Source organism: Ambystoma mexicanum, chromosome 13 (assembly GCF_040938575.1).
Source record: "Ambystoma mexicanum isolate Mex_15411 chromosome 13, UKY_AmexF1_1, whole genome shotgun sequence".
Taxonomy (NCBI): Eukaryota; Metazoa; Chordata; class Amphibia; order Caudata; family Ambystomatidae; genus Ambystoma; species Ambystoma mexicanum.
In genome coordinates this window covers 434,797,149-434,820,867 of record NC_090938.1, presented here as the reverse complement: position 1 = coordinate 434,820,867, position 23,719 = coordinate 434,797,149, and the positions used below count along the sequence as shown (strand labels likewise).

At 45.3% G+C, this 23,719-nt stretch overlaps 1 protein-coding gene across 3 annotated transcripts in view; it reads right to left on the bottom strand.

The window, feature by feature from the left end:
- LOC138521307 (sodium channel protein type 4 subunit alpha-like) overlaps positions 1-23,719 on the bottom strand; it is a 3,496,387-nt gene that overhangs the window by 1,774,776 nt on the left and 1,697,892 nt on the right. The gene's annotated exons all lie outside the window — the stretch shown is intronic.

The window sequence follows — 23,719 nt, the reverse complement described above, 5'->3', positions numbered from 1 at the left end:
TAAACAAAAAAATGAGAACCATGCGATGTTCGCTAGCTATAACCTCTATTGGAAAAAGTTACCCATATGTTTGTGGACTTAATTTCCTCTTTTCAGTGTCATGTCAAGATTAAATGTATTTATTACGCTCCCGACTATTGCTGTTTTCTTCAAAATAAACTGTTTTCATCATTTTTGTGAAAAGAAACAAAAGTGTTGTGGATGTGTGTGTTTATGTTCCTGGTTCTGCATTAGATAATGTTATGACGTTGGTGATGGCAGGGTAGATTTGGCTACGCTGCCCATTAGCATCATTAAAATAGGTAGAGCTCATTGTCAGCATTTGTGCTGTGAGCGTTAAGGGCGGGTGATCTGAATTAGTGCTGCGAGGGCACTTGAATTTAGGGCGATGGATCAACTGATAAGATTGGCGGTATCTGACCTGTCGTTTTCACATGTGTTAAAGTGAGAAAAACTTGGGTAAGTTGCATTGAAATTTCTTTTAAGAATGATCGATGTATGCTTTCCAATACATGCCCGATCGATTGAGCCAATACAATTTCTGACCGAACTACCCTAATAGATTGCATCCTCCAACAAATCCCTCCTCTTAGATAGACTCCCATAGCACTGCTTTCTTCCTCAGAGGAGGGAAAGAGAGTAACTCCCTTTGAAATTCTAGCTCGCAGCATTTTGCAAGACTGCTCTGCCGAATAGGGCATTCTGGCCGTCCAAGGTGTCCAGCCAATAATACTTAGCGATCCAGTGATGACCACATTACTGCTTGGCATGTATCCATGGTTGGCACTCCTCTTTGTAGAGCAGATGAAGCCGCTACTCCTTTAGCGGAATAGGCTCTTAGTCCTTACAGGACCTTTTTGCCTGCTATCTTATAGAACAATCCATCTGGATAGGGTTAGCTTGGTTATTGATTTTACCATTCTGGGTCCTGTGTAACCCAAGAATAACAGATTTTCCATTCCAAAGTGGCTCGTACCTGCTATGTAGAAACTTAGAGCCCTTTCCGGGTCTAATTTGTGCAACCTCTCTTCCTCCTTTGAAGGATGAGAGGAGGGTAAAAAGTCGGTAAATACATTTTCTATTTTAAGTGAAATTCAGACACTACCTTGGGGAGGAAGGACGGAATAACTCCCAGCATCATCTTGTTCTTAGCAAAGATAGTGAAAGGTGGTATGTCCGAAAGTGCCTGCAGCTCACTCACACTGCTTACTGATATGATTGCAGTAAGAAAGTCTCCCATCCAGGAAAGGACCCTAAGTGGGCAAGAGTGCATTGGTTCCAATGAAGCTCCCATTAGAGATGTTATGACTAAGTTTAAATCCCACACCGGCTACACAAAGGGTGTTGAGGGAAAGGTATTGACTAGTCCCTTCAAGAATTGAATGACCTGTGGTACTGTAAAATACAAGCCTTGTTCAGGTATAAGTTTAAAAATGGGAAGCGCTTCTAGTTACCTTTTTGCTGTAACCTCCTGAAGCCCATGCAGTGCTAGGTGCAACATGAAAAAAGTACAGCAATGATGTCGTATGATACAGAGTCCAAATCTCTAGCTGTGCGCCAGCTGCAAAATGTCTTCCATTGTCAGTGGTATGGTATGATATGGCATGGCATTTATAACGTGCCTATACACAAGTGTTTCATTGCGGGTCTTCTAGCCGAAAGAAACACCTCAGTAAGTTTTGGGAGGTTCCAATCGCTGTATCTCCTCCGCTCAGTAGCCAATGTGTGAAGATTGAGAGTGTTAATGTTCGGGTGACGGATAAGACCTCCGTTTTGCAAAAGCAGGTCTGTTTTCTTTGGAAGACATTGTGGGCAGCACATGGACCAGCTCAGAAGGTCCAGGTACCATGTTCTCCTGGCCCTGTCCGGGGCTATCAGGATCATGGTTGTGACAACCCCCCTCAACCTCCTGAAGCCATGTGGTATGACTGGAATTGGTGGAAATGCATTTAGAAGTGCAAAGTCCAGTCCACTACGAATGCATATTAAAGTGCTTCTCTGTGGGGAAATCCCTGAAGCACTTCTTGTTGGAGCTGGATGTAAACATATCTACTTACGGGGCTCCCCAGAGAGCGAAGACCTCTGCAAGACTTCCTGGCATAGCTCTCATTTGTGGTAGGCCTCAGATCTTCTGGAATCCTCCAAGAAGCGTAAGCCCGAACCCTGCTTGGCTCTAGGTGTCCGCTGTTGTGTTCTCCTTCCAGACCTAGTGAGTTGCTGATAAGAAAATGTGCCTTTGCAATGCCAAAAACCAGAGTTGCATTGCTTCTATTGCCAATGACAGTGACCCTACACCTCCTCTCTTGTTGAAGTAGTGCATGGCCACCATGTTGTCCATCATTATCAGGGCTGTTTTCCACAGTATTGAGTGCAAAAGGGCATCAGCGCCAGTCTGATTGCCCTCAACTCCCAAAGTATTATGTGTAGTTTTGTGTCTGCTTGGAACCACAGTCCGCTCACCATGAGTTTGTTCAGGTGTGCACCCCAGATCTTTTGTTCTCCTTGTTGGACCACCATAGGAGACCCTAGTCGGAATACGCAGGAGATCTGTCATGCTGCATGACAACTGTGGCCATTGAGATCAGAGAGCCCATTGAAGAGATTTTATACTCAGTCTGGGCTCTACCACCAGAAAAATGCAGGATGCCATGAGGCCCAGCAACTGGAGAAAATCCAAGGCCGGCAGAGTGTGGCCGTTGTGTATATTGGAGACCATCTGCAGATCACCTGGTGGATTTTGTAAGGCCTGTCCCCAATAAAGCCTTCTCCAAAGAGGATTTCAGGACTGCTGGATAAACTGCCTGCCTGCAACTCTCTGGCTCTCAACAACAATAAAACCAAGCTCATGATTGTCTCCACCAAGAACACTCAGAACAAGCTAACATCAGACTACTCCAATTTCCTGATTTCAGACAATGTCATAACTGTCCTAAAACACTGGGTTTTATCCTGGACAATGAACTCTCCATGAAGCCTCATGTCTCCAATACCAGGTCATGCTGTGGACCCATCAATAAATGAATACAATATATCTGACCTTTCATAACTACTGACACCTGCACTCCTCTGTCCACAGCACTGATCAATTCCAGGCTGGACTACTATAACAGACTGTTGACCGGCACCACTTCTGCAAACATATAAGCACTCCAAGTCACACAAAATAATGCTGTGTGCACGATCTTCAAACAATCGCATCACACCCACATCTCCTGCTTTAGGAAAAAGCTACACTGGCTTCCCGTAAAACAAAGAAAAGACACAAAATGCTCACATTAGAGCACAAATGCGTGTCTCTATCAAGTCCCACATACCTATCAGCGCGGTACTGTGCGTTTTGCAAGAACTTGTCCGAATGGACTATAAGGGATCATTGGATCCGCCTCGCCAGCTGGCTGGAGAAGGGCCCAGCAGGTGAGAAGAAGAAGTCTGAGCGGTCTTCTAAGTCCTGTGAGGGTGCTTATCTATCTATCTATCTATCTATCTATCTATCTATCTATCTATCTATCTATCTATCTATCTATCTATCTATCTATCTATCTATCTATCCTTCTGTCCTCCTTTGTATGCACCGTTAACAACTGGGTCTCTCATGAGAATCAACTTGTGGTGACTGTCTAATTTGGACCATCACCTGATTTATGTGAATGATTTGTTGCTTGTGAGCACTGAACAGTGGGGTAATCATGTAGCAGTCTTCTGGTGCATATCATCTGTCAGTCAGCACAGGGAGGGACCGCACATTTAGTTTTCAATTCCAATTATTTTCCAAAGTTCAACCCATTAAAGGATGACTCTCTGTCTACACAGTTGTTAGCACTCAAGTCCAACAAATTCCTTCCCAGGCACTGCTGCTGCTTCAAAGGCATTTGCAGCTAATAGGGGAAAGGTCACAGTTTGGGTGTTCAGCACAGGTTGAAGCCAATTCTCATTAACAGAAACTGGTGATTTTAAAATACATGTTTATCTCCATTACATGGGGCGTGCTTCCATGTCTTGTGTCCGATCCAATACATTTTGCTTCCATTTCCTTCTTACAGTTTATTTACAAATCGTTTTATTATACCCACCAGTTTCCTTACTGTGTGCCTTAGAATTCTCTTCTGCAGTGTAGATTCATATTTAAAATGTCCCTTGATCCTAGCTGCAGAATGCAATTAAATCCCACAAGAGGAGCGAAAGCAAGTAGAGGAAGGGCAGGAGTGGAGCTAGAGACAGAAAAGGGGAGTAGAAAGATCCCCAGAGGGAGGAGATATAGAGGGAAAAATAGAGATTGAAAGAGAGAGAGAGTGTGAAGGGGAGACACTAGAAGAGAAAAGCCTGGTTGCATTGGGCAGTACAAACAGGTCAAAAATATCCCTTTCAAAATCCTAGTGGGAGATAGAAAAGACCACAGCTTTTAGGTTTTCTGTTCACAACAGCTAAGTTATTTTATTTATTTATTTTATTGCACATTTATACCGCACTTAAAACCAGCGAGTGGTTTTTAAGTGCGGGATCAGGATTTGAACCTGTGTAGCACTGTATTGTTTTTTTCCAAGACAAACGTGCTGCCTCTGATTTAACCTTCCTCTCTTTAGACAGTAGGGATGACCTTGTGTTATGGTATGTTGGGACATTTTGCTGATTTTGGACGTTTAGGCTAGGGTAAGTAGTCCACAGGAAGGTTGGGAGAGCTGTAGGGACCCATTAATATTAACCATCCCAGCATTTTCAAACCATTTAAAACAAAATATTAATAAAGCATCATAAATCTATTATCCTATTCTGTGGATTTGAGGCTATCTGTGAAAGTATGCAAACAAATAAACTGGGGTCTTCTTCAAGCATGTACCTTTGCACGACTATGGGCGGTACCTAGGTATGCCTTAGCAGGTTTATTGTGGTTGTTTTTATTTCTTCAAGAGCATCAGCATGGTGTTTCTCCTCCTTGATCCCACTACCTAAAAAACACAAGTCATCTCCTTGGTGTCAGCTCTTCTTTGCTATTCTCCTGTCAGTGCAATTGGATCGGCCTCCTTGCATCTTCCTTCTCTTTAAAGAGAAGCAGAAAAAAGCAGCAGACCTTTCAGTCCTCTTCAGTTGCCATAATACATGCAGACTACTATGAAGACGTTGATTGCATTCCTTTTTGCTAGGAACCTTTTGTAAATATTTGCCCAGACGATGGGTAAAACGCAGATATCAGGCAAGCCACTTGAAAATTCTATGGCCTTTAAGAACAAAAGACCCTTCTTATCAGAGCCCTTAATGGGGTGGTCAGGAAGTGTCCCCATCATTACGAGGAATCATGTTGCGTGCACCATAATGATGACTGGGGGTGCAGCGAACTGAGTACAAGTGCTGCTTTTGTTCAGAACTAATACATATTAGCTTGCACGCACGCAGAAAGATAATGTATTAATTCCACCAAATGTAAAAACATGTAGGCACATTAATATAAATTCATATGGAATACTGTACAATAAACTTGCTTTATGTGCAACTGTGTACTCATTTCTTAAGTGTTAGGCCTGTTTGTATTAAAATGATTGAAGGCTCATCCTAACATTTGGCGAGCCAAGGTAGAAGCCCAGGCATTCCAAGACGTTGGGGGTCTGCTGTCCACACCTCTCAGCACCTCACGACAGGGTCCAGTCTTCCGTGCAGAGTGAAAAAGAGGACTGCAGATGCCATTTTGCTGAAAGGTCTGTCTGGTCCCCAGAGACCTAGTGCCGTTGCCTAGCTGTGTAGGACGACTTGATAAAGCACCACATTAGAGCACCTCGGGTTCACGTGAGTACACGTTTGGGGGTGTAAAGCAAGGGGGAAAAGGGCATTGTTTCTATGATTATGCTTTTTTTTTTAGTAAGGGCAGACTTGGAGTGTGGGTCTGAAATCAGTTGAGGTTTTGGGGATTGGAAAAGTGGATGTTTTTGATAGAGTAGTTGAACTATTTTGTGTTGTAAGCTCCCGGTATATATTTCTTGCCTAGTTTGTTATTTTAGAAGTGTGAGGGGTTACCTTTCCCTGAACGGCCAGTGTGAAGCGTGTCCTGATACCCTTTAGTTTGCTTGTCTGGTTGGCAGGAGCCCCCACTTGAAGGTGGGTGGTATCTTAGGGTAAGTCCAACCATACATGCCTTTCTGAACTAAGCATTGACATTCTTTTGTATTTGCCATGTGGGCGGAGCCCCTCACCTCAATTTTCTTGGTTAGTCGAAGTAATGAAGGGAAACTTCCTGTAGCCAGGAAAAGATGGTTTTGTAGTAGAGACAATCGTAGTAGTGATCACGAGATCGAGAGCAACTGTGCTGTAGTGGAAAGCATTGCGCCTCTCCTTTGTGTTGAGAGTGGTGGGGATATCACAGAGATATTGGCCGGCGGAGTGTTTTTGATAAGATGTTGTCTTCTGTGTATGAGTGAGAAGTAGAATTGGAGTAAAAAGTGAAGTGAGGTAATTGCGTTATGCACGAGTATGGTGAATGAGTGTGAACTACAACTAAGGAATTGGGTAAGGGAAAAAAGGGAGTGCTTGGGTGAAATTAGTTTTTTGTGCCGTGGGATCGGCACAGCATGGGATTTTTGTGAAAACTATTTTTTGATAACCTGGGTTGGAGTATGGAGACTCTGTTGAATCATTTGTGCCATGTGTTGCCAGGCCATAAGGTGAACATTTTGAAATATCATAGAGAATGGTTGCAGCAGAGTAAGGGGAAAATGAAAAAAGCAGGAAGGGCCATAATGTTGATTGGCGAATAATAACCTGTGTTGGGGTTGTAATCATTCAAGAGGGACTTACTTGCATATGCTCTGGGAGTGTGAAAGAGTGTTAGACTTTTTGAAAGATGTTTTGAATCAGATCGATCTAGTGGTGAGTGTATAATTTCCTTGTACTTTTATGTCTGTAGTCTTTCTCTCAGCTGAGGGTAGGTGTGAGGAACCTTGTAAATCATCAGACTGGATTGATAGGGCGTTTTTAATGGCTATTAATCATATCATGAAAGTGTGGAAATGTAGAAAAAAGCTGCATTCTGAAAACTGGTTGACGGATATGCGAACACTTTCACACTTTGAGAAGTCTCAGGCATCTAGGCTTCATCGGGAGAATGAATACTGTGAGAAATGGGGGTCTTTTAATGATTTATTTGGTTGAGGTGCAGGTTTGGTTTTTTGGGTATAATAATGAAAATGGAGCTGGGTGGGAGGGGAGGATGTTTTGTTTTTGTTCCTTTGTATGTTTGTCATGTGTTGTGTTCTCTTTTGGGGCTTAGGGTTGGGATTTCATTGTGATGTTATTTTTGTGTTATTCTTACTTTATTTGATGGAATGATATGTTCTGGGTTAAATATACATTGGTCTCACTTGAATGTTCTTTTTATGATATTCTTGTAATAAATGTTAAATAAAGATGAAAAAAAAGAAAGAAGAAATTGTGATGGGAGGGCCAAAAAAGGAGGGTGCGGAAATTTCTTCTGTACCGCCCCCATATGGTATACAGACCCTGAATTTATACCAACATTTTCCCCAGCTGCTACTCCAGTGGTTGCAAGTCGGATACAGGTAAGGCCTCCATCAGTTAAGATTTTGAGGAAATTGGAAGGATTAATAAAGTTACTCACCGTAGTTACTACCTTACTCCTAGCCCATCGTCCCCTTTCCTCCATACTTATGGGACATTCCCGCGTCCTGTGGGACGGGACCGGAGCACTTTGTAAAAAGCATCACATTTTTCCAAAAATGTGTCCTTCCTCTCTTTTAACGCGGTGTACAGCATGCAGCTATAACCCCGTCCTCCTTAGCTCCGCCCAGCACATCGCCCATCAGTCCTTTTCTATTGCCTTTAAGCAATAACAGAGGAACCTTATTAGAGGGGATGGCGGGCAGGCGTATGGAGGAAAGGGGACTATGGACTAGGACTGTAGAGATTCCCAAGCACTCCTCACAGGAATTACGGGTGGATGGAAAACTCCTTACTGAAAAAGGTTTTTGAGCACATCCTGGCCAAACTGAGCATAAGCTCTGGAGCTCAGATCTAAACGGTAGTGTTTAAAATAAGCCGATGGAGAGGCCTGTGTAGCCGCTTTCGCGATGGTCTCCCAGGGGACATACTTCTGAAAAGCAACCACAGCTGCTTTACCCCGTACCAGGTGTGTGTGAACCCCTCTAGGAGGTTGGAGGCCCTGAACATTGTAAGACTCCATAATACAGGCAGCCACCCATCTAGAGATGGTTGCTTTGGAGGCCAGTTTACCCTGCGGATTACCAAAGGTCACCAGTAGTTCGGAAGAACTCCTAAATTCAGAAGTTCTGTCCAGATAGAACGTAAGAGGTCTTCTAACATCCAGGCAATGCAAAACCCTTTCGGCTTCCGAAGCCAGGTTTGGGAAGAAGACGGGCAAGGAGATTGACTGATTTAGATGAAAATCTGAGACAACTTTCGGTAGGAAAGATGGATTCGTCCTCAAGACAACCTTGTCCTTGTGGAAAACCAAGAAGGGACGCTCCACCGACAAAGCCTGGAGCTCACTCACACGTCTTGCGGAAGTCACGGCGACCAAGAAGGACATTTTCCACGAAAGGTGCTTAAGATCCACCGTAGCCATTGGTTCAAATGGCTTATAACACAATGCCGTAAGGACCACGTTCAGATCCCACGTCGGATGCGGTTTGCGATAAGGAGGGTAAAGAAGCATTAGACCCGCAAAGTGCCTTTTTACCAGTGGATTTGACAGTGAAAAAGAGCACTGGTCCGTGGATAAGTAGGCAGCAAAAGCCAAAAGATAAGTCCGGCATGGAAGGACATGAATGCCCAACTCCGCTAGATGAGAGACTAAGGACAGCACTGTTTCGAACATAGCCCCCCTTGGGTCCAATTGTTTTGCTAAGCACCAGTGGCACAACCGAAGCCATTTGCTCTTGTACTGAGATCTCATTGAGGGCTGCCTGAATAATGCGCATGTTATTAGCAGACAGGTTGAGATGTTCTAGAGATCTGAACTCAGGCACCATGCCGCCAAGCTGAACGATTGTGGGGGGGGGGGGTGCCACAGCTGCCGATCTCTCTGGTGAAGCAGGTTGGGAACCAATGGAAGCCTGATCGGCGCACATACCGACAGATGCTGAAGCTCTGAAAACCAGAACCTGGCCGGCCACCACGGAGCTATGAGCAGAAGAGAACAGTTCACTGTGTTCCTCAGTTTGCAAACTGTCAGATGAATGAGAGGCAGGGACGGAAAAGCATAGCCCCTCATATTGTGCCAGGGAATCTCGAGAGCATCCCCCAGAGAGGAGGCTCCCAGTCTGTTTCTGGAGGCATACAGAGGAAGTTTCCTGTTGACCAATGTTCCGAAGAGGTCCACTTCTGGAGTGCCCCAACACTGGAAGATTTGTAAGAGAACCTCTACTTTCAACTCCCACTCATAGCTGACCATTGTTCGTCGGCTGAGGGCATCCGCATTAACATTCAGCTGGCCCGGGATGTGAACAGCCACGAGCCAGATGCCATGCTGCACTACCCATTCCCAAATCTGAATGGCAAGATCCACAAGAGTAGGGGACTTGGTACCCCTTGCTTGTTGATGTAAAAAATGGACACTTCATTGTCTGTGCGGACAAGGACCACTTGGTTGATAATGACCGGCCTGAACGCCTTGAGCGCCAGGAAGATCGCCAAAAGCTCCAGGTGATTTATATGAAGGAGCTTGTCTTGTGGCGACCAGAGATCGGAAACTTGAAGACGATCCAACGTCCCACCCTGCCCCAGAAGGGAAGAGTCCATTGTGACTGTCATCAGCGGTACGGGGTCCTGAAAAGCCGCGCCCACCGATATATTGCCGAGAGATGACCACCACAAAAGGTCTGCTCTCATGAAAGCTGGAATCAATATCATTTTGGAGTCCGCCTCCACAGCTTGACACCAAGAACTTCGAAGAGCCATCTGCGTCCACCTCATCTTGTGCCGAGCAAGAGGAAGAGCCAATACACACAAGGCCACGAGGCCCAGAAGCCTCTGTAACCACCAGGCCGACATGCTCCCCGACTGCCCAAAGATCTGACACGTGGCCACCAGATCTGCCATTCTGTACCCGGTCAGGTATACTCTGCAGTGGATCATGTTTCAACGAAAACCCAGGAAAATCAGGTCCAGAGAGACCGTCATGGAGGATTTCTGCCAGTTCACCAACAGCCCAAGGTGGAACAGGAGCTGGAGGAGAGACTGAAGGTTGCTAGAAGCTTTCAAGGGACAAGGACTGCACAGCAGCCAATCGTCCACATACGGATACACGTGGATACCCTGAAGCCCCTCTTTATCCTTCCCTATCCACAACCCTATTTTTGTCTGGCACTTTGGGTTTTTGATTTAATAATTATTATTTTCTGTCAACAAAACATATACCATTATATCTCTGGCATTTCTTTTGTTAATATGTGAATGAACATATCATATTTTGTTAATGTTGGAATATATTTTTTGAAAAGATTTTCAGTAATATACTTAATCAGCCCTGATTTGAAGAAGGTTCTATAAGGGGACCGAAACACGTGTCATCTGAAGGGGCACTTACATATTAAACCATGTTTTGAAAAACTGGGCGCAGTCTCATCCTGGATTTTCCTTTTTGCTCTAAATATTGATATGTGGTCTTTTCTTGGCTAAACCACTAACCCAGTGAGACGCGACCTTTGCTAAACCTTTGTGAGTAAACAGAATTTCAACAATACAAAGAAGATGTCGCCATGTTAGACCAGACCAACATAGCCAAGATTTTGTGAAATTCTGTGATTTCAGGTTTGGTCTACGGCAGACATACAACAGCGCAACATGGCTGAGTATCTGAAGAATAGGCAGGAGGAAACTGCCAATCTATTCACATCAAAGGGGAACATGAAGCATGCCTTCTTTAATCCCATACAGAAACAGGATGATTTGAGAGCATTATTTTACAATCTGGAGAGATTCTCGAAGAAGGAAATCGACAAGTATTGGGAAATAGTATCCCTGGAAAATTATCATAAGAATGAATTGATTCCCAGAGGCTTAAGGATCCTGATCTTCCCGAACTTTAGTAATGATGTAGATAATGACTTGGCAGAGATGTGGGAGAAGAACCTTAATGGCAGCTCTAACAAAATGGTGGAACTTCTGATTGAACACGCGACACGGGAGCATAAAAGGACAATCGAATTGATAGATAAAATCAAAAAACAAATTGCAGAAAAGAATTCACAAAAAATAACGAAAGAGAAACATTACAATACCATCCATGACATCTGAAAAAAATACCAGTTTGAAGTCACACTAAGAAAACTAAGAAAGCACTACAGAGATGAAAGAGACTATCAGGAGGACAGGGTGTATACCTTTCAAGCTAAATGTAATCAAACTACGAAATTTGGATCTAAGACAAGCACACCGAATACATTGTCTGCAAGCTCGGATGCTGACTCAGAAGGGGAAGACATAACTGAGAAAGAAAGCACAAGTGGGAGATCAACCTCTAGCTTCATGAGTCAAATAAAAAGGTATAAGAAAGGTAATAGGAACTTTCCACACAAACAGGTCCGTTTTCAGTTACCTGGGAACACAGGATCAACAACCAGTACTCCAGGAGGAGAGGAAGGCGGGGGTGGGGGGGTACAAGATCCAACAAATCTAGGATCACAAGGAAACACAAACAAAACGTTTACCAGAGCGAGTGCAAAAGAAATAAACAGAATGAAATAACCCAGAACCTTGTCCTGAACCTATCCAAAAGAGGGATATCCCTCGAAGAAAACAAGTTACTGAATAAAGGACTGACATTCGCCCACACGGCGAAGCATAACTAGACGGATTTACACATAGATCTATTCAAATTCGTACGAAAATTAAAACTTAAAAAGTTTTTTGCAACTAAAGCACTAGGGACCTACCAACAACAAACGAAGACTCAACCAAGTGATTTGAGCATCAAAGAAATAGAGGAAATTCAGCTACTCAGATCCATTGCAGAGCCTGCAGCGTATAGCATCAACCAAGTACTAAGAGACCTGAATGTGGAATCAGATATGCTACCTATTAAAGAGCTTAAACCAGTTTCTAAATTTGTACCCTAATTTGCAGCTGACAATATTATTGACACCTTTTATAAAGTGGTATCACAAGACCTATACCAGACAGACCATAAGAGACACCAGACAAAAGCTAAATAGAATCTGACTCTGAAGGAACAAGAAGCCCTCCGGACGCTAGAGACTGACCGCTCTATTGTAATAAAAGAAGCGGACAAGGGGGGGAATATTGTTATCATGAATAGAGAGGACTATCTAGAGATGGCCAGGAACATCTGAGTACTCCAGGCTGCTACGAAACATTGCCTACTAATCCAACAAAACAAATAGTACTGAAATTGGACCAACAAATTAAGATCTGGCACCACAAGGGTCTCCTTACGGATGACGAAAAAAGTTTCCTTACCATCAAAGAACCTATAATACCGATTATGTACTTTCTGCCCAAGGTACACAAAGAGTACGATCAGATACCGGAAGGACGACCAATCCTTAGCGGAATAGGTTCGGCAACAGAGAACATCTCGCAATACCTAGATAATATCCTAAGACTGAGAGCAATGAGATTGAAGGCATACCTAAAGGATACTACCAATGTCATTTTGAAGCTGAAATGTGTGAATTGGGAAAGAAACTATGAACTTGCAACATTGGCTGTAAAGGCACTTTATACATCGATCCAACATACATGGGCCTTGAAAGCGACAGGTCACACATTTAAGGAGGATTCGGCATCAATTTATCAACAAATCCAAATGGTAAAGGAAATGTTGGAACTAACATTTGAAAGCAACATCTTCAATGTTAACAACACCTTTTTTAGACAGACCAAGGGCGTAGCAATGGGCACAAAATATGCCCCGGCCCTAGCAAACATCTTTATGGGTCTGTTTGAGGATACAATCATCTATCAGGACAAAGCATATGCTAAAGAACTTGTGCACTGGAAGAGATACATCGATGATGTACTAATAATATGGAAAGGTACGACTTCAGAATTCATGGATGAGGGGGCGTGGCCAGCGCGCATGGCGTGAGGTCGTGCTTTCCTTGCGCTCCTCCCCGAGATCCTACAACGGACCGAATTGTTCGGCTAACCCATGTTGAATAAGCATACTTGAAGTAGCAACGAGAAGAAGAACCGTTTTCCTACCCTCGACAAAGTTTCTGCCCGAAAATCAGACCGAGATAACTGTTATTCGAGGTGCGCAGAGAGGAGACCCCTGCCCAACAAGATGAAGGAGGGGAAATCGAGAAACATGGTGCCAAAATAGTCATCTATCCAGACTATACCCCCGCGGTACAGCGGGCACGGAACTCATTTGTACCGGTGAAAGCTAGGCTACGCAAACTAAACCATAAGTACATGCTAATGTACCCGTCCCGCCTTAAGGCACTATACAAAGGGAAAGGAACAAGTTACTTACCTGTAACTGTTGTTCTCCAGCATGGGTCTGGCATGGATTCACATGCTCATGAATATTCCCCGTCGTCAGGCTGGGAATCCTCGGTAAAGAAAAAATCAGTATCAGTTTCGTTTCTGATCTGTCTTTCCTAGTAGTAACCAATCACGGATCTCTGCGTCATACTGAACACAGCCAATGACTGCCCTCTACCTAAGCCCCGCCTCTGGCAGCCATCTTCAGATTTGGTAGCACGTGAAGTGGCAGTATGACCAAGTGAAGAGCCGCAGAGGGGTAGGCGGGAGGGTTCGCATGTGAATCCATGCCAGACCCATGCTGGAGAACAACAGTTACAGGTAAGTAACTTGTTCCTTCTCCAGCATGGGGTCTGGCATGGATTCACATGCTCATGAATATAAGATTAAATAGCAGTATACACATGCACAACCACGGGGGGTGGTAAAAGGCTCAACATTAAGCAATACAAAACTCAACATTAAGCATCTCTTACCTCCTCACCAGGCTCACCTTAAGCGAACAGGTTGCGCAGCACTGCTTGGCCGACCCTGGACTCCTCCCTGGAATCCCGATCGACGCAGTAGAATCTCGTGAAGGTGTGCGTCGACCTCCACGTAGCAGCCCTGCAGATGTCCAGCAGGGGCACACCAGATAAGAACGCCGTAGTAGCAGCTATCGCTCTGGTCGAATGGGCTCTCGGACGGCCTGGCAGCGGTCGGTTAGCCAACCGGTGACAGTGCATGATGCAGCCGGAGAGCCATCTGGAAATAGAAGACTTCGAGAGAGCCTTCCCTTGATTCACAGGTCCAAAGTTCACGAACAGCTGTGATGTCCTCCGGAAACTCTTTGTGCGGTCCACGTAGAACTTCAGTGCTCTAGCCACATCCAGCGAGTGCAAAGTCCTCTCGGCCAGCGACGAAGGAGACGGGAAGAAAACAGGTAACACCAAGGGCTCGTTAAGATGGAAGTCCGACGGCACCTTGGGCATAAAGGAGGGGTGCGTCCTAAGCACCACCCTCGAGGCATGGAAAGTCAAGTACGGTGCTTTGCAGGATAGGGCCTGGATCTCTCCCACTCGTCGTGCAGAGGTAATGGCCACCAGGAACGCCGTCTTCCACAAAACAAACTTCATAGGTGCGGAGTGCATCGGCTCGAATGGGGGCCCCATGAGCCTGGTCAGCACCACGTTAAGTTCCCACGCCGGGGCCGGGGCCTTCACCGGCGGGAACGACCGGAACAGTCCTTTCATAAACTCTTTTACCAGTCGATGGGACCACAGGGTCTGTCCTGTGGTTCTGGTATATCTGGAGATCGCCGCCAGATGAATCTTAATGGAGGCATGGGCTAGCCCGGCCTTTGCCAGCGATAGCAGGTACGGCAGAACTTGAGGGGCCGTAATCCGTAGGGGGTTGATTTTCTGTGCCCGGCACCAGATAGAGAACCTCTTCCACTTATGACCGTAGCATTTGAGAGTCGAGGATGCCCTGGCCTTTGCAAGAACCTCTCTGGAATCGGCCGGTATATCGTAGCCTCCAAACTCTAGCGCTGCAGGAGCCAAGCCTGCAGGTTCAGCGACGCCGGGTCGTGGTGAAAGATGGCGCCTCCTTCTCTGGAGAGAAGGTCCGCGTCTGCCGACAGCTTGATGGGAGGGGACGTTGACAAGTCCAGAAGATCCGGGAACCAGATCTGCCTCGGCCACGCCGGTGCGACGAGGATCATCCTGCACCGGGACCTCTTGAGCTGGCTGATGAGTCGAAGCAGCAACGGCAACGGAGGGAACGCATACAGGTATAGGCCGTCCCAGCGGAACCAGAACACATCGCCCATGCTTCTCGGCTTCGGAAACCTGCTGGCGAACCTCTTGCACTTCGAGTTCGTCGCTGTTGCGAACAGGTCGATTTGGGGTTTGCCCCATCGTCGGAAGAGTTGATCCACCTGATCCTGGCGCAGTTCCCACTCGTGACACGCGCGCAGCTCCCTGCTGAGCGAGTCGGCGATGGTGTTGCTTTCTCCTGCCAGGTGGGAGGGAACCAGGAACATCCCCTCAAGAAGCTATCTTCCTTGAGACCCCGGTGGCGGCAAATATGTGGCTTGAGGACAACAACCTTGCAGATGATAAGGAAAGCACTGCGCAGGAAGTCACAGGCCACTGAATGCACCAAGCAACAGGAAAGAATCAAGGTTCGCACAACTGCCGAATGAACACCGGACCGTTTGAGATTTACAACTCCACGAATGCTACGACGGGCAGGAGCGCACCGACCCATGCGTACAAAGACGAAGCCGACGCACCCCCCTGAAACACGTGAAGGCCGACTGCCGACACACCACCCGCACCAGGAGGCCTGGAAAGGCCTGGAAGGTTCGGGTGCCCCTGAGCGCTGCAAGTTTGAGGCAACTGCTGGGGGCAGTTCGGAGTTGAAAGGTTTGTTGCCTTCATTCACTAGAATGAGGATTGTTAATGTTAATAAGTCTCCAAGTGATACTGATGGAGGAGGAGGAAGGGAAGGAGGAAAGGAGGTGGCTCGTGCCCCAACCCAAACGCAGGCCGACCACTGGATAGTAGATCCAAGCCCAGGGGCGGAAGGGGCAGGTAGAGGGGGGGACAACCGATCCATTACTGATCCCTATGGCCGCGGCCACCGTAAAATTAATGACATGGAATGTAAGGGGTTTGAGGACTTATCTCCGTAGAAACAGAATTAAAACCTACCTGCACAGAAAAGGGGTGATGATAGCATTATTGCAGGAGACCCACTGTACGGCGGACTCTGTGACCAAACTACAAATGAATAGGGGAGGACAGGGATTTGGCACCACCTACTCTAAATACGCAAGAGGGGGTCTACACCTGGATCCACCCACAGCTCCCGTTCGGGGTGGGCAAAACGGAGATAGACCCGGAAGGTAGGTTTGTCGTAATTTGGGGACTTATTGAACAGGAAGCAGTATACATCATGAACTCCTATCTCCCTAATAATAATATACTGTCCTACCTGAACACACTGTACCCCAGAGTTACACAGTATAGGAATGACCTTTTTATTTGGGGGGGAGATTTTAACTGTGTGCACGACCCAATGCTGGACAGGTCCACACCACAGTTGGGAGGCCCATCGACTGCTACGGCAGCACTGACCGCCATGTTGGGGATGCTGGACATGGCAGATGTGTGGCGGGAAAAGCATCCTGAAGCACGTGAATATCATACTACTCATCTCTGCATAAGCTACACACAAGACTAGATTATATACTCATAGACAGGGAGCACTTGCCCCGGGTGGAGGGAGCACAATACCTGGGGAGGACTATCTCGGATCACTCCCCGCTCCTGATGAAATGGAATCACAAAGGGCCCAGACCCCCCATTCCCATGTGGAAAATGCCTACCGACGCCATGAAGGGCCCAGCCTTCCAGGAGGAATTCCGAGATTCTATTGATGCCTACCTGGAGGTTAACACTGGTAGTGTAGCACACAATAGCATAGTGTGGGAGGCTCTAAAGGTAGTGACCAGGGGGGAAAACATCGCAAAGGCGGGAGGTATCAAGAAGCTGCTCAGGAAAGAACTAGACCTAGTGGAGCGGCAAATTGAGCGACTCGAAGCAACCCCCGTAGATACCCAACAGAGGGAGGAGGAGCTTGCAAAACTAAGAGAGAGAAACATAACTGCGTGGAACAGGCTGGAAAAGTTTGACTATACTGCCAGGACGAACAGAGCACATGTTGAGGCGGACAAACCGGGCAAGTTACTGGCCTGGCTCTGCCGAAAAGAACACCCCACCACCTCACTACAGGATGAAGGAGGGAACACACACTACACACAGCTGGGTATAAATGATACTTTCACTCGTTTTTACACACACCTATACTCGCATGAGGTGCTTGTCCCCCATGAACGGTTGGTAGAAACATTAGAGGAGAAAGGGCTCCCTAGGCTGTCCCCTGAACAAGCCGACTCCCTTGAAACAGAAATCACGCCCAAAGACATTACTGAAGCAATGAGATCCCTGGCCGCAGGTAAGGCACCCGGTACTGACGGGTTACCCACAGAGTTTTATAAAACGTATGAGTCCTCCCTGACCCCCCTACTACACGCTGTATACCAGGAGGCATCCGAAGAAAGGATATTAATACGAAGAAGGGATATTACCCGAAAGTATGAGGGAGACGCTTGTGATCCCGATCCTCAAGCCCAACAAGCCAGCAGACCAATGTGACTCATATCGCCCGATTGCAATGTTAAACTATGATATTAAAATCCTGACTATGATTTTGGCAAAGCAGCTGTCTAGAAAAAAAGGGGATATAGTACACCCAGATCAGTGCGGCTTAGTACCGGGCCGCAACACCTCCATGAACCTAGCAGTCTACAACATATTATAGCGCAAACCGATAAGGACAAGGACTCATACGCACTGCTGTCTCTGGATGCCGTTAAAGCGTTTGACTCCATCTACTGGGAGTGGCTTGTGGCGGTGCTCAGGGAATTTGGCTTTGGCCCCGGGTTTATCAGGTGGATTAACATCTTGTATGCTAAGCCTAAGGCAAGGGTGAAATCTGGGAAGCACGTGTCGGAGGCCTGAGATATATGCAGGGGGACTAGACAGGGCTGTCCACTATCCCCAATGATTTACATTTTGGGACTAGAACACATAGCTGTCTACTTTAGGAAGCAGTTCTTCGATGCAGGCATAAGGCTGGGAGACGTGGTCCATGTCATCTCACTCTATGCGGATGATGTTCTCATATACGTCAGGGACCCACACCTCAACGTACCAACCATGCTAGAAGTATTAGACAATTATTCAAAGGTCTACGGGATACGCTTTAGCAAGTTGAAGTCCTGCATGTTCCCCCTGGCGGCCCTGAAAGATGTGAATTTGGAGGCACTCCCTGAGGTGGGGATCCAATGGCAGAATACGTCATTCCGCTACCTTGGAGTGCACATAATGCATACCCCTGGGTTAATGCACGAACGCAACACAAAGGCAGCACTCCCAGCTCTACGCAAATCAATGACGTTTTGGGCGAAACTCCCCCTTTCGATGATGGGCAGAGCTTCGATAATCAAAATGATCGTTCTCCCACGATTCCTTTATGGGTTCCAAAATGTACACTACTATATACACAAACCCTTCTTCCGACTGCTTGAGACCATACTGCGAGAGTTCTTATGGGGGAAAGGAAGGCACAGGATAGCGTTGCAGTTGCTGACCCTACCATATAGCCAAGGCGGTATTCAACTTCTGAATCTGGAAAGGTACTACCTAGCAGCGCAGCTTAGTTTTGTGACCAAATGGCTAGAAGATGAACCCACATCTGAAACACCACTGCTACAGGCCATGCTGCACCAATTCCGTCTGAAAGAGCTGGGCTGGGCGCCGTCCAAACTGTTGGGAACTTTACCCTTTTTGGCTGACTTAGGGAGAAAAATTTGGCGCAGGGTGAAAACGCTAACTAATTCACAGAACCCCTATACCCCAGAAGCTTCCCTGATCGCAGACTTATACACCTTCTGACTTGAAACACATCAGGCTGTGGGAGAGGGAAGGGGTCTACAACTGGGGAGATCTGTATGACGAGAGCACTTTTAGGGAGTTCACCTCGCTACAGGAGATGGAGGGCATACATACCGGCCAATTTCTATGGTATCAAAGAACCCGTGCTGTGGCCTGACACAAATGGGACTCGTGGCCTGAAGAACCAGCTACGGACCCATTCCTCACTCTGATGTACAACTTAGGAGAGGGCAGGAGACCCATATCGCAAATATATGGCCACCTGATCGACATGCAAAATCCTCGGAGTATGGAAATGAAAAGCAAATGGGAGGTGGACATAGGCCGGGAAATGTCTGAGGGGGAATGGAACAGAGCTCTTACATTCCCCAAAGCGGTATCCAGGAATCATAGATTCAGACAGATTCAGCTAAACATTCTGCATAGAACTTACCTGACCCCGTGCCAAATAGCTACGTTCAATCCCCAGGCACAATCAACCCGCAACTGGTGCATGGGGGAAAAAGCGGATCTGATCCACATGCTATGGGAATGCCCCAAAACAAGGTCTCTGTGGGATAAAGTTCAACAAACCTGCGAAAAAGCAGGCCTGAGCAAATATAACTGGACACCCGATGAGTGCCTCTTGGGAACCTACCCCAGACCAACCAAGCTCAAGCATGCGACAAGACTCATGGACATATCGTGCGTACTGGCCAAAAGAACTATTGCAATGTCTTGGAAAAAACCTAAGGGCCCACAGTTCAAGCTATGGCACAAAGAGACTGAACGATGGGTGCTAGCCGAGACCGTGGCATGGGAGGACTGTGTGGCCAGATCCACGGACAACTCCAGTATGACACTCGAGGAATGGAAGGAACTCACCAGACACATGTTTCACCCTTCGGATGACAAACCCCCCTGAATTAGAACTCAAGCTAGGCCCATGAGGGACCTACCATAAAGCCAGCAGCAGCTGAAGTGCTGCGGACAATGGAGACCTTTCGGAAGCCCTCCCCCTTTGAAGTTACCAGATGGTTCCCCTTCGCTCCCACCCTCCCCCGTAGTAGATGACGCTATATGATATGAACAGAATATGGAGACAGTTATGGTTGTTTTGTTTTGTATTTGTATATTCTTGACGTTAAGTTAAACACATGGCTATTGCTATTTGAGTAAGGCATTTCTGCACATAATTTGTTTGATATTAATGAAAATGCCAATAAACAAATTTGAAAATAAATTCAGAATTCATGGATTTTAAGGATAGGATCAACCACAATGAAATGGGAATACAATTCACAGGCATCTGCAATGAGACAAGTATAGATTTTCTGGACCTCACAATATATATTGATCATAATCAGATTAGAACCTGCACATACCGGAAACCCACGGAAGTTAACTCGACTCTACATGCAGAAAGCTGCCACTGCAGACCAACCATTCTCAATATACCCTCAGGGGAATTTCTAAGAGCCAGGAGAAGGAGTGTACGCTTCTAACATCAAGATTTCTGGCAAGAGGTTACACTGAACAATGTGTTAAAAGAGCCTTGGACAAAAGCTCTACAATAACTCAGGAACAGACTCTAACAACCAAGATTAAAGTGACAGAACAACCAACAATTGGCTTTATTACTAAATATAGCAGTGATCACAGAACCCTGTACAAAATCATAGCTAAACATTGGTACCTTCTTAAACTTGATGAGAACATTGCGAACAATGTGGATGATAAACCAAGGATTATCTACAAGAAGGTGCAAACTTTGAAGAATAAATTAAGTCCCTCGAACCTACCGGATTTAATCGTGGAGGAACCTACGAACTGGTTAAAAGCGCCAACTATTGGATTTAGAAAATGTGGATCATGCACAATTTGCAAATTTGCGCATAACAAAACTGACTCATTTACTGGCACCAACAACAGAACCTTGAAAATGTTACAATCCATCAATTGCAGGTCAAATCATGTAGTTTATGGAATCATATGTGTTTGCAATCTGGTCTACATTGGCAGTACCATCAGAGAATTAAGGATTCGGGTCAGAGAACACTTAGCCAAAATAGGCAGCCAGGATCCAACACTATCATTGGCATGCCATTGGCAGGAAAAACATCAAATGGACAATAAAGCGAACGTACGATTTATTGGCCTTCAGAAGATTATATTAGGCAAAAGAGGTGGGAACAAGGAAAAGAAATTGAGACAAGCTGAAGCGAGAACAATTTGCAAACTTAACTCTACAGTTCTCGGATTGAACACGGACAATGAAATGGTGTCCTTTCTATAAAGGGACCTCATTTCTGTTTCAGATCTAAATGTAACTCATTGTACAACAATGATTTTTGTGTACGTAACTAACGAAGTGAACCAGCATGATTCCAATATGTTTATACTTTATAGCCTGGATAGGACGTAGGATGTATCTAACCTGATCAATTTCTCATAAGGATTAGTTCTGAATGGTGCCCACTATCTCAACTGAAATACTCATGACTTTGTAACGTTAATCTTTGTTCCCTAAAAAATAATGAATATCAATAGTATAGAATATCACTAGTGTAGTATATTTCACCCCATTCATGAATGCACCGGGCGATTATTAGCTACTATATATGGCACTACAGACCAAGCGTGATTTTATACCATATAAAATGTTGCTCCACATTAGCATACGTTAAAATTTGACACCCATAGAATTTCTTATCACGTAAGAGTGTACGAAGTGCAAGTATCATAATTCAAATACGCTTTAAACTATAGAGAATGGTTGATTACACCTCCTAAAAATGGCCGCTCTATTATTACAAAGGAGGAGTTGCCTTTACGATGGAAAACGGACTAGTGCTCGGGTCCATTGCCATGACAACTGAAACACAATAATGAGGGAGGGGACACCTACTGACGCCCCCTCTGGACATTCGGCAGCACGCGATTGTACACAAGACTACTGTTAATAGGTAAGAGACCGTCTCTGAAGTGCAGCGCACGTGTTTCTCTGTATACATTTCAGCCGAGAGTCCGTGTGCGTGTTTAAGAACGCTTTGGGCATTACCACTATCTTGCCCAGCATGGCGTTCCCGCGCGCACGAACACAATAAAAATGACAAAACCTTGACGCTCTTCCAGAACCCATAGTATTGAAAACAGGAATGAGCACTTATTTTTGAATGCATTTTAGTAAAAGGAAAAATATGATGAAAAGTTTTTTCAATCTGCTATTAGAATTACATGCACTCAGTTCGCCGGGTGATAGTGAAAATTGCATGCCTGCCAAAATGGAAGGCTTATTTTTGTAGAGGAAAGAACATTTTTCAAACTTTAATGGATACTGAGCACCATGTTCTAGGATATAATGTTGGAGTATACGTATCAAAGATAACGGTACCATCTCAATCGAACTGATGGACACTTGGATAAGGATGAAATGGGATTCGCCACCTAATAATATGAGACTTTCAAGTGACTCCGTAACAATGCTAAAGGTGATACCATGTATGATTTATTTTCTTATAAGGGATCTAACCAGAGATTTGAAGAGCGGATACTGTCTGCTTAACCCAATAAGGGGCATTAGGTGAAATCAAGGTAAAACAGAAACATTTACTCTTATATATTGGGAATAAGAATGTGACAATATATTCGGCACTGACTCATTAAGGTGTTTCTGTCTATCTCTTAACCCCCTTTATCCTTCCCTATCCCCAACCCTATTTTTGTCTGGCACTTTGGTTTTTTGATTTAATAATTATTATTTTCTGTCAACAAAACATATACCATTATATCGCTGGCATTTCTTTTGTTAATATGTGAATGAACATATCATATTTTGTTAATGTTGGAATATATTTTTTGAAAAGATTTTCAGTGATATACTTAATCAGCCCTGATTTGAAGAAGGTCCTATAAGGGGACTGAAACACGTGTCATCTGAAGGGGCACTTACATATTAAACCATGTTTTGAAAAACTGGGCGCAGTCTCATCCTGGGTTTTCCTTTTTGCTCTAAATATTGATATGTGGTCTTTTCTTGGCTAAACCACTAACCCAGTGAGACGCGGCCTTTGCTAAACCTTTGTGAGTAAACAGAATTTCAACAATACAAAGAAGATGTCGCCATGTTAGACCAGACCAACATAGCCAAGATTTTGTGAAATTATATGCTAGTAGTTGTATGTCCTTTTTCAAGATAGATTTAGGCTGGTGTATGCACACATCCTGAATGCATATCTGCTACAAAGGTCCTCGTACATGAGGTCTTCCCAAGTGCTCCGGTCTGACAATGGACCACATTTTATGAATGAACTTTTCGAGCACATCACAATCCTGTTGGGTATTAAGTAAAAATGGTCTTCTGGTTATTACCCACAAGCAAACGGTAAACATGAGCACCTCAATGGCCTCCTTAAAGAATCCAGTGCCAAATTAAAAGTATCTCTGACAAAAGGATGGCTCCATTGCTTACCCTTATCCTTAATTGTATTACCTAATCGTTCCGGCTCAGATCATCACCTGATTTCTCACGAGCTGGTGACGGGACGCTGCATGTGTGTACCTCTTGCTCCTCTGACTCGAGCGCAAACTGATGCCCATAGCGTATCGAATGTTCTTGGAAATTAAATGCATGATTATTTGTCTGCTATGACGGCAAGTGTTACTTTTATGCCTCAACAGCTTCGTTCCCGGGAGGGGAGTTCGAAGAAAATTGATGACGACAAAAAGCAGAGGGATTCTGCAACTGCTCTATAACCCCCATTGTT